The 12842-nt window shown below is 35.3% G+C and overlaps 1 protein-coding gene across 2 annotated transcripts in view; it reads right to left on the minus strand.

The window, feature by feature from the left end:
• The window catches only part of Tab2 (TGF-beta activated kinase 1 (MAP3K7) binding protein 2), an 84053-nt gene that overhangs the window by 55695 nt on the left and 15516 nt on the right, over window positions 1-12842 (minus strand). The window contains exon 2 of one of the 2 annotated variants that reach the window (XM_087193465.1): window positions 1207-1355. The exons of the other annotated variant lie outside the window; for it this stretch is intronic. The gene's annotated coding sequence lies outside the window, so the exon portion shown is untranslated. The remainder of the gene's footprint in view (window positions 1-1206; window positions 1356-12842) is intronic. 2 annotated transcript variants of the gene reach the window in all.

The following is a 12842-nucleotide window of genomic DNA, read 5'->3' on the forward strand; positions in this document are numbered from 1 at the left end:
TAGAAAAATTTCTCTACTGAGAAAGTATGATTTGATAGTCTATATAATTCCTTCTTCAATTTCCTCTTTCATTTAGCCTAATAGCGGTAATGATTCTGTAATAACTCTGGTAATTGCTCCTTTCCCAGTCTTAATTCAACATCTGTGAGACACAATTCTTTCAACAGCAAACAAATAATGTGGCATACCATCAGTGACCTAATGCTAACTAGACTGCCTTATGTTAAAATCATCATGCATTAACAGTGAAGAAAGAAATGTAAAGGAGTCAGGCATATGCTAGAATATTAGGATCATATGTAAAAATTAATAAACGGAATACAAAATTCCTCTTTTCAATTTTGGGTAATTTGTAACCTAGGAACTGAATTTTAAAATCAAAAGATATATGATTCTCTATCCATTTAGTAAATAAAGCCACCTTTTATGGGTCAATTCTGTTTCTAAAGCCATACAAATTGACAAAAGCAATAAACGCCCTTAAAAGCTAACACTTTGTCCATCTGACCATTCATTCTTGGTTAAAAATCTAAGGCATTAGAAAATTGCAGCTGTTAGTTTTTTGTTACATCTAGGACAATTTCAACTATATATGACTTTCTTATCTGGCTTCTTTTAAGCAATCAAATTTTAAAATTAGCCAATATTAATTATACTTACATTTGAAATATAGTTAAATTCTTCACGTAAAAGACCTGTAATACATTATTTGGCTCAATCCAGAAACATTATTTATGACTGCCAATTACTGAAGAATGTATTAGCGTTTTACATGAAGACATCAGTAGCACAGAATAGATGAGGATCTCAGAAAGGAGAATTTGTTTCATTAATTTTATTCCTTCTATTACTCGTGTCATATGTAAACTTCCTAAAGGAGGTCTGCTGTTGTTAATGTTTACTTTTCAATTAGGACCAGAGTACTTTTTGTACATCTATGCAGCTTAGCTCAATAGAATTTCAAATTTATTTTTCGTAAACTGTTTTTGCATTATTTTGCTAGTACTAGCAAACAAGTTAAATTAGAAATAGTCTGGCAAAAGTTATGTTAAAGTCAATAGCATCCACTAATTACCTAGGTGTTAGGGATACTACTGTGTTTAAAGCAAGAAGGCTACAACGTTTGAAAGGAAATTTATGGTTATAGATTTCATAGTAAGGCAATTACACAGCTAATCTTGACTGGTGCCATGGACTTTAGCATACCTGGAAATAGAAAAATTCAAATTGTAGCTGATCTTGGCTGGCCCTTTGCCATTTTTGCAGCTTACAAATTTTTAATTAAGTAACTGCAGTGAGCTCATCTCTACTGGATACTTCTTTTCCAGGGCAGGTCCAGGAACTGGGTCTGGAGCCTTGAAAGCAGAAGAGAAACTAGTGTAAACTACTGTAGGCAAAATAAGAAACGTGACCAGACAACACTGTAAGATCTAACAGCAATAAGGTAGCTCCTAAAGTCTCTAACAAAGTAATGTGAGGTAGAAAAGGGTTTCTTAAATTACAAGTTACAGAGAAAAAGCAAATAGCTTTAGTCAAGGCATTATCTTAATCTACCCAAATTTAGTCTAGATTCCCAATTCTAGAATTTCAAATAGCTTTTATGAAATCTCTAATGGCTTTTTTTTGCGCTATTGGGGATTAAACTCAGGACCTTGGAATTGTGAGGCAGGCGCAGTGACACTGAGCTAAATTCCCGGCTCTAATGGCTTTCAACAACAGCTTGTCTAACAGTAGAATAACTTATCACAAAAAAAAAACAGCAAAATCTACTCTCACTGGTAAAATGGGAATTATAAAGATCTCATTTTCTGGTCATTTTGCAGCTATTTTGCTACTATATTTGCTATCATTTCTTAAATTGCTTCTCTAATTTTCTATGATCAATTCTCAGGGTTTTCTTAAATGTTTTACATAAATCCAAGCAATGAACTAAATTTCAAGTTTTGATTTTTTAAAAAGTACTTGGTAATTCTTAAAGAGACAGGCAAAGAACAGCTCATAAGATGTGGTTTTCAACCACACTAGAAATTCTTTTTTCCATTACCAAAACAGATTCAATGATTTAAAAAATAAAAATAAAAGAAACTGTTAGGCCCATATAAAAACAAAAACCAAAAACAAACTTCCAACTATGAAGGTTACAGAAATAGTAGAACATTAAAAGTGGTAGACTGTTGTACTAATTAGACTTCTAGGGTCTGGAAATGATGTCTTTATGCTTGTAGGTTGGTACCCTTAGGAGTTTTTCTAAGAAACGAATTCCACAGCAGTCAAAATCATCAAAATTCTCTGCTACTGTCAAATGTGAGAACTGTAACTAGACAAAATACATACACACAAAGCGAAGACGGATTCAAAGAACTTAACTTCCTGTTTTTGTAGTACTAGCAATACAAAAGACTAAAAAATTTTTAATGAAAAATGTAAATTTTTAACCTTGATGGCATGTAATAGGTAAGAGAATTCAAGAAGAAAGAGACTTAGGTTCAGGTCTGATTTTGGCATGGCCTTCAATTATACTCTATAAAGTTTCCTTTCTATTAAAATGACACACTACTACTCATCTCAATGGACTGTCATGAGATCTAGTTAAAAACTACATAAAGCACCTAACAGACTGGCACTTGATGGGTATTCAATACATTTTTCTGCTTTAAAAAATAATGAAATCCATTCATTTTGTTGTTCAAAATATGTAAGTACACCTAAGTTTTCATTTTCATAAATGCTAAAGCAACAGCTATGCTTAAGGTTTAACTAAGTCAACTGTGTCACATCCTAGGAGATACAACTATTAACACTGACTTCAGAATAGCTACAAAGTAAATATGTGAGACAGCTTAATTCTGAGAGCTGATGCTGAATTAAAATATTAAAATTTATAAAACAATATAAAATTTACATTTAGGATATAAAGATAATTTATCGTGACAGAACATAATATTTTTCTCCTGAACATACTTGATTCAACATACTTATTTTAATGTTACAAATACTAAAAGACAGCATCTTAAAAAACAAAAAAGCAATCAATACATGGTATAACTTGGTATGTCAGGAAATGCTTTAACAGCAAAGAAAAACCTTACATATGGGCAATAATTTTCCTCTTACTGATAGAACAGTGGGTTCCACACAAAATTATTATTTACCAAATATGGCTCAAAGATCAGATTACACGTTCTCTGACATTACCGAGTAATAGAGCAAGTATCACAAACCACAAGGAATTTAAAAAAAAATTATTTCCTCATAGTCACTCTAAATGTATTCACTCCACAACTTTATTTCAAAATTGTTCTTATTCAAAATGAAGAAGATTAAATTGGTGTATTGCTCAGAAAGCAAAGACCAAAACACTTCAGAGAAACAATTATTGTGTACTTTAACTTTATAGCTAGTCATACTGAAATTTCATTATTCATAGTAGCATTTTAGTTTATTTTGACTTTTCCAGATACATACTGTCATCTATAAATAATAATAAACTTGTCTCCTTTTCAATCATTATACACCTGTTTTTAGGTCTAATTATATTGGTTAGCATTTCCAAGACAATGTTATATAAGAGAACACTACTACATTGTTGGTGGGACTGTAAACCAGTATAACTACTTTGTTCCTTTTTTTTTTTTTTTGATACCGGGGATTGAACTCAGGATCTTGTACTTGTGAGGCAGGTGGCGGAACCACTGAGCTAAATCCCTGGCAGTATAACCACTTTGGGAAACAGTATGAAGACTTCTCAAAAAAATAAAAACAGAAATTCCATTTGACCCAGCTATACCTCACCTAGGTATCTTCCCAAAAGAGCTAAAGTTATTATACTACAGTGATACATGCATACCCATGTCTGCAGCAGCACAATTCACAATAGCTAAAATGATAGAAGCAGCTTGTATCTTCTTCAACAGATGAATGGATAATGTGGTATATATACACAATGGAGTACTACTTGGCCACGAAGAAGGATAAATTTGAGTCATTTGTAGGAAAACGGTATTGAGACCATAACACAGTACTAAGTGAAATAAATCAATCAAAAAGGGTTAAATATCACATGGCTTCTCTAATATGAGAGACACAAAATATTAAAAAGTGAATAAGAACAGTAAGAGCCATGTTAAGCAACAGGGAGGGAGATTCTGTAGAGAAGGGAATGGGATCTGGGGAGGAGAGAGGAGAGGGCAGAATGAGTAGGGGGAATAAAAGTGATCAAGATACTTTATATTTATCAAAGCCCAAGCTCAATGTATCACCATGTCACAAACATATACTGAAAAAGCCTGGTGTGGGGTGAACATCTGTAATCCCTCATGACTTAGGAGGCTAAGGCAGGACTGCTGTGAGTTCGAGGCCAGCCTTGGGGTATATAGTGAGTTCAAGGCCACCTTGCATTACAGAGTGGGACCCTGTCTCAAAAAACAAAACAAACTATATACATATTTGGCCAGATTTTTTTTTTTTTTTTGCGGTACTGGGGATGGAAGTCAGGACCTTGCGCTTGTAAGGGAGGCAACAGCACCACTGAGCTAAATCCCTGGCCCTGATTCCACACCCCCCCCCCCCCCCCGCCATACTAGGGATTGAGCTCAGAACCTTGCCCTTGTCAGGCAGGTACGGTGCTACTGATCTAAATCCCCAGCCCCATTGGCCAGACCTTTTTTTTTTTTTTTTAAGAGGAGGAAAAATTTATTGGAAGAAAGCAAGCTTCTGCCTAAGAGAGACAGAAGGGGGACCAGAAAGTGGGTTGCCCACCCACCCCACTTTTCAAAGATGTTTTATACTGCAAAGCCATGTGGCGAGGCGGGTACAAAGTAGGACAAAACTGTAAGACCCAATGGAAATTTACAAGGTGGGCGGTGGGGGGGGGGTGCAAAACCATGACCAACCAATAAGATTACAAGTACAGTCACCCAGGTAATACTGATTAAATGGGGATCCAATGAGGAAACAAGTCACATAGCAAGTGGGTCAGGGATCTTTTTTGGAAGATCTTTGTCCCCCACCCAGGCGACTGATACCTATTTAGAATATTAATCACTGCTATTCATCCTACATGGGTGTGGTAGATTCTCTCCTTTTACAATGCTGGCCTTTGGTGAATGTGTCTTCACTGTCCTCCATGTTGGCTCCTCATGGGTTGGCCCTAATTGCCTACAATATATCTAATTAACTTACCTAGGCCAGATCTTTTTTGATTCTGGTACTGGGGATCGAACTCAGGACCTTGTGCTTGCCAGGTAGGCATGGTGCCACTGAGCTATATCCTGGCCCTGATTCATGACTTTTTAATAGAAGTTCAACATGTTACTAAAATTAAAATAGGAATTTTAGCATTTTACCATTTCTAGTAAGAAAATCCTGGCTTCTGATACAAGATAATGAAATCTTTGGAGTATCTCTTTATTTTTGTTTTACTAAGAATTCTTGGTATAAATAAATGGTGAAATCCTACCCTTGCCCTTTTTGGTATCCCTCAAAATAGTCATACCTCCCTTCCACTAACTAGTATGAATTAATGTGAGCACATTCTTAGAATGAATCCCACTTGGTCACAGTATTATTGTTAATGTAATGCTAGGTTCTATTTGGTAATGTTATTAATCATTTTTTGCAACAACTTTTGTGAGAAGCTCATCTGTATCTTCTACTGTATTTTGTTATCATGTACCCTGGCTTTGCAAAAAAGAACCAGGATTCTTCTCTACGTTTTGAAATAGTTATCTGGGGGTTGAAGTTTTAAAGAATTCAAAGGTAAAACTGACAGGTCTCCCACCACCTCAGCAGCTATTATGTATAGTAGCTGCCCTCTTCCTATCGTGCCTTGCCCCCTCCCCTGTGTGACATCATGCCAAGATGGTTGCTCCCACCAAAGAACAAACCCTTCTTCCCAGCATGCCCCTGTTCCTGCCTAGAGAGTAACCCAATACGCTCACCTCCTACCACCTAGGGACATCACCGGCTCCTCCATTCCCTAGTCACTACCTCACTCAACCCCACCTCAGCCCCTACAAACCCCACCCCAGTCTCTATAAAAGACTCTCCCTGCCCCGACCATATTGCTTTTGTCTCTCCTTTGTTCAGAGACAGCCCGGCAGATCTACTCCCCTAATAAAGGCTTGTTGTGGCCTGGTCTGGTCTTGGTCTTCGGCCCTTTTACCTGACAAAAACCTTCTGGGTCTGGTACTTTTTTGCTGGGAAAGGTCTATTCCTATAAGATTTGCTGTTTCATTTGTGGTTCCAGACCCGGTCCTTTCCCATTTCCTCGAGAAAACCAATACCTTTCTAAATTTTTCCCTTCAACCTATGAACATGTCTCACTCATTTTAAATGTACAGCCATGTGTGTGCTCATACTACAAAGTTTTTCTTCACCAGTTACATTTTCTAGTCATTCAGCAAGTATTTATTCACAAAGTTATTCAAATTGCTGTTGTAGGTCCTGCCCTCTATCTACTTCTAGTCTAGTAGGAAACACTAACAGGCATGGAAGAACTGCAATGTCAATGTAAGGAATAAACATGCTAGCTCATCTCTCTCTTTCCACTCACGCCTTGACAAACTTCTCTACTCAGTATTTATACTATGGCCCCAACTTTGTTTTAATCTGGCTTCAAAGCCTCCCCCTTGACAATACTTCTATTCAAACCACCACATCCAATAATCTCTTCAAGATTTTCATCCACCTTTTTGTAATCATTTAAATTCACTGAATATTACGTTTTACTAGATGCTTCCTAACTCATCATATCATTAAATCCTCATGAAAACCACTGTGGGAGACTAAGTAGCTATTACTATGATTTTGCAAGGTTCAGATGATTAAGAAACTTTATTATCAAAACTTTAATAAACAGTAGAGTAAAAGCCAGAAAGATGTGATTGTCCTTAGAGACATAAACTGTTAATTTTCTTCTTGAAAATTTCTTTTTCTGGTCAGCATTGTGCAGTGTTCTAGTTTTGTAGGACCTCTTTGTAAGGTTTGTTAAAAGGATGTATAAGGGTGCATTCTTCCACTTTTTCCCTTGGCATTTCATCTATACTTGCAGTATAACTTAAGGAAAATCTAAGTGTTCTGTCTCCCTGATAAAACATTTAGAATCATAGAATTTGATGTTGAAAGGAACATTAATACCTTTAATATATGAAAAACAAACTTCTAATCACGTAAGTCAACAGAATCTGAATAAAAATTTAATAAAGACAAAATTTGTCCTTAAGAATAACTGTATATTTAAATACAGAATAAACATTTTAAGAATACTTATTGAGCCTTGCTTCATTTTTGTTAAAGATTTGTCCCTATTTCAAATATATTTTACTTATATGACAACAGCAATGTATAAGCTCATTTTTCAAAGTACATTTTAAAAAGTGCAGAACAGCAAAAAAGTTAAAATCTACTTAATCATATATTTATGTATTGTCTTCACTGCAGATCTTAGAACAAAATCGTATCACTTCGCTTTCCACCTGAGCTGATGTCTTGACCCAATCTACCAGGCTGCTGATAGAAAAAGCATGGAAAGCTGCTACAGCATTTAGAACAGCACCTGGCTGTCAGGGACCACTGCTGCTGAAGAATGACTACTTCTAAATATGTTCATACTGTTATGAATATGGTTGGAGTAAAGATTTGATCATACAGAAATCTGTTAAGGGCCAAATATATCACTCTGCTCCTTATACCCTCTTTTCCAGGCTTTGATAAAGTGAGTGGGATCACAGCCCTCACTTACTTAGGATACTGTACCTTTCCTACCCAGTACCAACTTGGACACAAAGATTTCAGCAAATCTTTCAGGCTCCTTGTAGGTTGCTGAAAATTAAGAGCTCTTTTTAAAAGGACCCCTCCACCCCACCCCCTGGAATTGCACTCAGGACTTGCGCTTGCCAGGCAGAAATGGTGACAATGAGCTACATCCCCAGCCCTAAAAGAAAATTTTTTACTCCAACACTTCTAAGCTTTCAAGCTGATTTACCCATGATACAGAATAAAAGGGAACCTTGTTTGCGCATGCTCAAATTCTTCTACCCAGCTTCCCTCAATTTCCACTTTTGTTAGAAGTAGCAATTTCTTTTCAGCCTGAAAACAAAACTGCCTTAATTAAACCTCTTCTATTTCTCTATCTTTAAATCTCATCCATTTTACAAGTAACATTTTTCAAAATACAACCCCTAAAGGCTCTCCTCCCTGGATGTTGCAGTCAAAACAGTCAACAAATCATTTCCTCAGTTCTAAAATCTAAAAAAGTTCTGAAAAGATATTTTTAAAATGAAGTTTCATGTCAAACTGGTGGTGAAAATCTGACTTGAATTGATGGAAGACTAGTTATAGGCTTGAATTAGCCCAGTTACTGTGAATATTTCAGGTTATACTGAAAATATTAGTGTTTATACACTGATGTTTCAGACCTTGCGAGGGGGGTTACATACTACTGATAGATAACATTTTATCTTCCCAAAATATAAAAAATTAAAAATTCCAAAATAAATAGGCCTCAAACTTTTATATAAGGCATTGTGGACCTGTACAATAGTCTTTCAAGAACATTAATTTAGGTGTCTTATTCTTAATTTTCTTCTAGATACTTACGGAACTCTATGTACTTCAGCCTGCATATCACAAAGTTCTATACTTTTTTCTCTCTCGAAATTCTACTCTATCCCTACTGCTACTTTATCTCTACATACAAAATCTAAATGATTAGACTCATGGTTTACATCCCTGCTACAGAGGTCTTCTCACCGTCCGTCCTATGAATTACTGTATACTACATTGAGAAATGTTTCTATCTAACCACTTAAATAATTCATTTATATGAAACAATGAACTGAAACAGATACATAAGAAGGTTAGGACAGCAATCCTGGAATTATAGATGAGTTTCAGTTACCTTTTCAAACCTCAATTTATCTACAGTTAGAAGCTAAACAGAGTCCCCCCACTTCTAAAATTTTTTTGAAGCTTTAAAATTTCATAAATTAAACTGTACTTAATCTGTAATTGAAGCAAAACAAATAAAATTTACAAGGCTTCTTTTTTAATTAGCACTTCCACTAAAACCCCTCACCGTAGTTTTTCGATGTCTTCTGTTGTTTGTTGCTACTATATCATGTGGGTTATGGAAACCTTTGGCAATCTCCAGAAAGCTACAAATTCCCTTTTATAATGGTTTTGAATGCATAAAAAATAGCTAAGATTATAAAGAAAGCCAATTTTGCTGAATTATAGTTATTTTAAAAAATGATTTTAAATGTACAAAATAAAATATGATTACCAAAAAGAACCCCAATGATACCAAAACACAGTTACTTTATTTGTTTTAGTTGTTTTTTGTTTTTTTGGTACCGGGACTCAAACTCGGGTCCTTGTGCTTGTGAGGCAGGTGGCAGAACTACTGAGCTAAATCCCCGGCTAGTTACCTTATTTGTGATATATATTTATCTATTAACACACAACAACAAAAATCTAGCAAGAGTCTAAACACAACTATAATCTTGACATAGTAATATGCATAAATCATATCTAAAGATAGCCACAATTACAAAGTAATATGAAAATTATCTGTGCTTTTATTATTAGTAATAAAGACAGATGCTAAAACTGTGGCCTGGCTCTTTAAAATCATAACAAAAATATTATGTTGGAAATTAATAAAAGTAATTTCTCACCCAAATGCAGACCCCTTTAAATTCTGTCCTTTTTTTTTTTTTTTTCTGGTACTGGGGATTAAATTCAGGACCTTGCGCTTGCCAGGCAGGCATGGTGCCACTGAACTATGTCCCGGGGCTCTAAGCCCTCTGATTATTTGTTCAGGGTCATTCAGCCTAGACTAAAACCCCCAACTACATCTACCTACTTTTATTTTTCCACCAGTCCCCACACCATTAGGAATCCAGTCAGGTTTGTTCAAGCTCTTTCTTTTCTTAGTACCTACTGCCCTTACTTAGAATGTCATTTCCATACTTTGATGCTTATTAAAATTCTAACTACCTCTTCAAAACCAACTCGTTTCACCTCCTTCTTAAATCCTTTTTCTCTTGCTTCGGCCCACAAGGGTTCTATTCCCTAAACACTAATAATGCTTGTATGGGTCAATACTTTACAATTTGACATCTAATTATTCTCTTATAGTTCCGCCTCTGTGTCTCTTCAAAGTTATACAATTTCTAAGGGCATGGGCTATATGCTTAAATATAGATCATTACCTATATATCATATAGCAAGTAAAATATGCTCCATAAGTAAAGTACTCTCAAGAAATCAAGTATTAGAAGATAATTTGTCAACTTTGACTACCAGCAAATATATCAAGAGAAGGCATAAAATTCCACTAAGCAGCTAAAACAAACATAAATTAAGCTTATGGCTTATCTTTATGAGAACCTAGGTACCATACCTATTTATTATCATGGTATCTACTGGGCAGCAATGAATTACAAATAAATCAAGGAAGGAGAACTAAAGTAGGCATAAAACAATGCTTCGTTCCAAAAATCTGCTAAGCACCTACTACATGCCACGTAAGGTTCTAGAGTTCCTGGATTCAATTATCACACAGTAACTTAGTTCTGGGCTGGGGGTTTAGCTCAGTGGCGCCATGCCTGCCTTGCAAGCACAAGGTCCTAAGTTCAATGCCCAGTACAAACAAAATAAAACAAAACACACACACACACATACACACACAAAAAAACTTAATGTCAGGCACTAGGCTAGAATCTGGTGTTCCTGACTTATTTTGAAACTCTGAAACTAAAAGCTGTTTCTATTTTCCAGAAAAGGCTTAGTATTCAAAGTTGGGCTTGTATGGATGTGGGGCCCCCTATTTCAGAAGGTAACAAAACATAAAACATTATTAAATACATTTGGAGCTATAAATATCTGTCTGTCTATATGATATAGATATTTTAAATCTTCATATAAAATAGATAAAGAAATAGGTTTGGGGGAAGTTTCAATTGTCTTATGGAAATATTTTATTACCTACTGGTAGATGATGAATGAGGTATTACTTCACTCACTGATTAGTAACACAATCACAAATACTTCATAAAGTTTTCTTCAAAGAACTCTGCCAGTTGCCTCATTTATTTCATTTAAAAATTTAAAAAATTATCTACCAGTGTCCTGCAGGTGGGGTGGAGTGGTGGCACTGACAATAATATATTTACTCTTAAGTAGCTTTTTCACTGAATGGGGAAGGGTAGGATAAAAGAGAATGTAAAGGTGGTAGGAAATAACACATGTGTAAAAACACACATTTAAACCCCCACTGTTGATTATGACTAAAAAGAAAGAATTTTTCCCTAAAGGAAAGTTCTTACACTAATAGCAATGGAATTCAGACAGTGAGAGGGAAAGAAATGGTGGGACTGGAACAAGTAAACTAACAATCTAACAATATCATGCATGCTACCAACCTAAACTTACCCAAACCTCAACTCACTGCCTCTTACCCAATAATGTATTTCTGTTAAAATAAATAGCTTGAGTGTGAAGCTAGAAACCAGAGTCATGTCTCCAAATAGTTTTCCTTTCACATATAATCAATGGCAAAGGTTTACTGATCATTTTCACAAAAAATGTCTTGCATTCATTCTCTTCCTTCTATTCCCACATCACCATGTTTTTGTTCAGCTGTTACCTGGACATACACAGTACATAATAACCTCTTACTGGAAAGCTTACTCTTAAGCCTTTCTAAGCTATATTTCACAGTCGTAACAAACTTATGAGCTGTCTAAAATGTGAGTTGGATCATATCAATCTCCTTCCCAAGAGAGGGAAGAGATTTTGTAGAGTTATACTATACTATGCTGAGTTGGATTAGGAGCTGTTGACAATAGGGGATATCTAGAGAATAATGAATTAGATTATAAAATTTTTTAAATGATAATTTTAAAACAAAATTTCTATTAACAGATTATATTTAATAAGTGCTAGGCACTGGGCCAAATGATTTATAATGTATTTGCTTGTTTAATCTAAATGATCATAAGACAGGTAACTCTATTAGACTCAGGTGACTATACATGGTTTCTCCCACTAAAAAACAGTTTATTCAAACGGTTCTCCTTCCTCTTTACTTCCCAAGATACTCAAAACAGAATACTAACCCTTCTTATGATGCTGGTAACAACAATAGTAGAGAAAGTAATTCTTCCTTTAAATTTTATTAATTTGTCATGGACTAAAATCATATTTATCTGTACCTACATAAACAAACATATACATATATACACAAATGCACACATGATGGGTCTGGAAAGAAAAGACTGTGGTTTTAAAACTGTTTTCCTGGCATTTAAATTTGTATTAAAATTTATATTAAAACACTTAGGGTGTTTTTATCTTATAATGCTCAAATTGAAGAGATATATGGAAATGCTTTCATAAGTATAATTATTACTGAAGAGGAAGTTGCCCAATACCTGTACCATCTAACTGGAAATAGAGAAAAGGACTAGATTGAAGATAGATAAACATTCCTTTCTTTTAAAATGTGCTCAGAGCCAGGCATGGTGGCGCATGCCTGTTATCACAGCATTAGGAAGGCAGAGGTAGGAGGATTGCTGCAAGTTCATGGCCTGCCTGGGGTACATAGTGAGTTCAGGGCCACCCTAAACTACACAGTGAGAACTTGTCTCAAAAAAACCAACCAACCAAATAAATAAATTTAAAAAAAAGTGTGCACAGAAAATGTCCTGAGACATGTTACTACAGACTCAATAAGCTCAGTTTAGTACTCACGCAACATAAGAAGTCTGGGCCAAAGTTCAGATGAATTTGCAGAAATTCATTACCACTAGGGAAGAGCAAAAGGCAAAAGGTGGGCC

This window comes from Heterocephalus glaber, unplaced genomic scaffold (genome assembly GCF_053883595.1).
Source record: "Heterocephalus glaber isolate CG9 unplaced genomic scaffold, H.glaber_assembly_v1.0 deba00001593, whole genome shotgun sequence".
NCBI classification, from domain to species: Eukaryota; Metazoa; Chordata; class Mammalia; order Rodentia; family Bathyergidae; genus Heterocephalus; species Heterocephalus glaber.